The sequence below is a fragment of the Echinococcus granulosus genome (assembly GCF_000524195.1).
Source record: "Echinococcus granulosus chromosome Unknown EG_S00409, whole genome shotgun sequence".
Classification (NCBI taxonomy): domain Eukaryota; kingdom Metazoa; phylum Platyhelminthes; class Cestoda; order Cyclophyllidea; family Taeniidae; genus Echinococcus; species Echinococcus granulosus.
In genome coordinates this window covers 381-2,039 of record NW_020170788.1, presented here as the reverse complement: position 1 = coordinate 2,039, position 1,659 = coordinate 381, and positions in this window count along the sequence as shown.

Sequence of the window (1,659 nt, the reverse complement as noted above, 5' to 3'; positions counted from 1 at the left end):
AATTTGGGGGAGATTAAGTGCATCGAAAGTAGATAAGTCAAGTAGATAAATAAAGGTTTTTAGGTATAGATGATGATTGGGTGTTGGAATAAGAAACAAATACACATGTGACGAATTTGCAGTGTGGGTAAATAAATCAAAGACAGACGCATGGCAGACGGGGAATCATCTCTTAGAGAAAAAAATGCGCAAATCAGTAGATAGGCTTGTATGAAAGGGTTGAAGTAATTGAGGAACGCTAAAATGGAATAGAAAAACATGAATTGATGTTACAGAAGCGGATGGGTGAAAGAGAGATGAGAACTTGCTCTTTGACAACAACTAATCACCGCTCCCCAACGCCTGCCCTCCTCTTCCAACATTGTCGTTGCGTTAAGAGACCTCATCGGATGAAATGAAACACACACACGCACACAGGGGAGGCCGCCGATTAGGCAGGCCGGAGGCGGAGTAGGGGTGGGGGCTTAAGCGACGCGTTGTGGCAATGATCTCACAGCGTAACCGATGCAGCTACTGCCTACTCAGATGCGCGGACTGGCCAATGCAAGTTGGAGAAAAAGCCAAGTATACCATCGCGAAGACATATCATGCTTATCCTCTTGACATCCAAATTGTAGAGGGATGAGTGGGCGAGAAACCACTTTCAACGATCAGTGGGTGGATAAAGTGGAAATTGTAGTACCGAGGGTTGTTTGGAGAACACATAATGAAGGAATGAAAGAGGAAATGACAAACCAAAGATGGATGGGTTAAGAAGGACGAATCAATTTATGACAAATGAATTGCCGAAATGCAAAGGAATGAGTGGCTCAAGGACATAGTGTTGGATCCGGAAATATTCACCTGAATAGGTCGATGGATGGATGGATGGAAGATGATGAAAAAAAGTGGGAAGTGGATAAATGAAGAAATGGAGACTGCACAAAGATGTAGGAAACATCAGTCTCAAGTCTAAAACGGCAGGGCTAATCTGATGTCTTCTAAAATCTTATTCTGTGGGTAGCATTTCTTCCCGATGAGGCCATGTTACAAAGGCCAACTTGCAGCGATCACTAGAATACTCAAATTACATCTCACTGACTAAACATTTTAGGCACGTTCCACCAGTAGACAATATTTTGAAATTCACTCGACCAATTAGACTCTTGTTTGGGTTATGATAAGAAGCCAAATATTCTTCAATCCAAAAAATAATGTGCCAGAAAAAGAAGTAAAGTGGAAAAAAAATCAACTAGTTAAATTCAAATTGACCCACGGTAGGAATTAGGCCAACTGCAGAAAAGGCATCTAGCAGAGGAATACGCCTGACCACCTTTACGAGGACATTACAAAAAAAAATAAAAATGAAAATATGGCGTACAGTGGACAAGAGACTGCATGAAGCGCAACCTTCTCAACTCACCGACACGTCACGAGGCCGCTTGCACATCCGCTCAAAACTACCTCCAGTGGGCTGCTGGTTCACACCACTGGCAACAAGTATCGCCTCCACAACAGCTGAGCCGGACCAGTCGCAGTTCAGCCCAGCCCAGCTTAGTCCAGCGCAGAGAAAATGAAGGGTTAAATGAAGGATGCGACGAAGTTTCTCCTCCAACAATTGCTCGAATAAGTCGACATCATCCAAGGGAATGACAAGCATATCTACAAACCGAAAGCGTA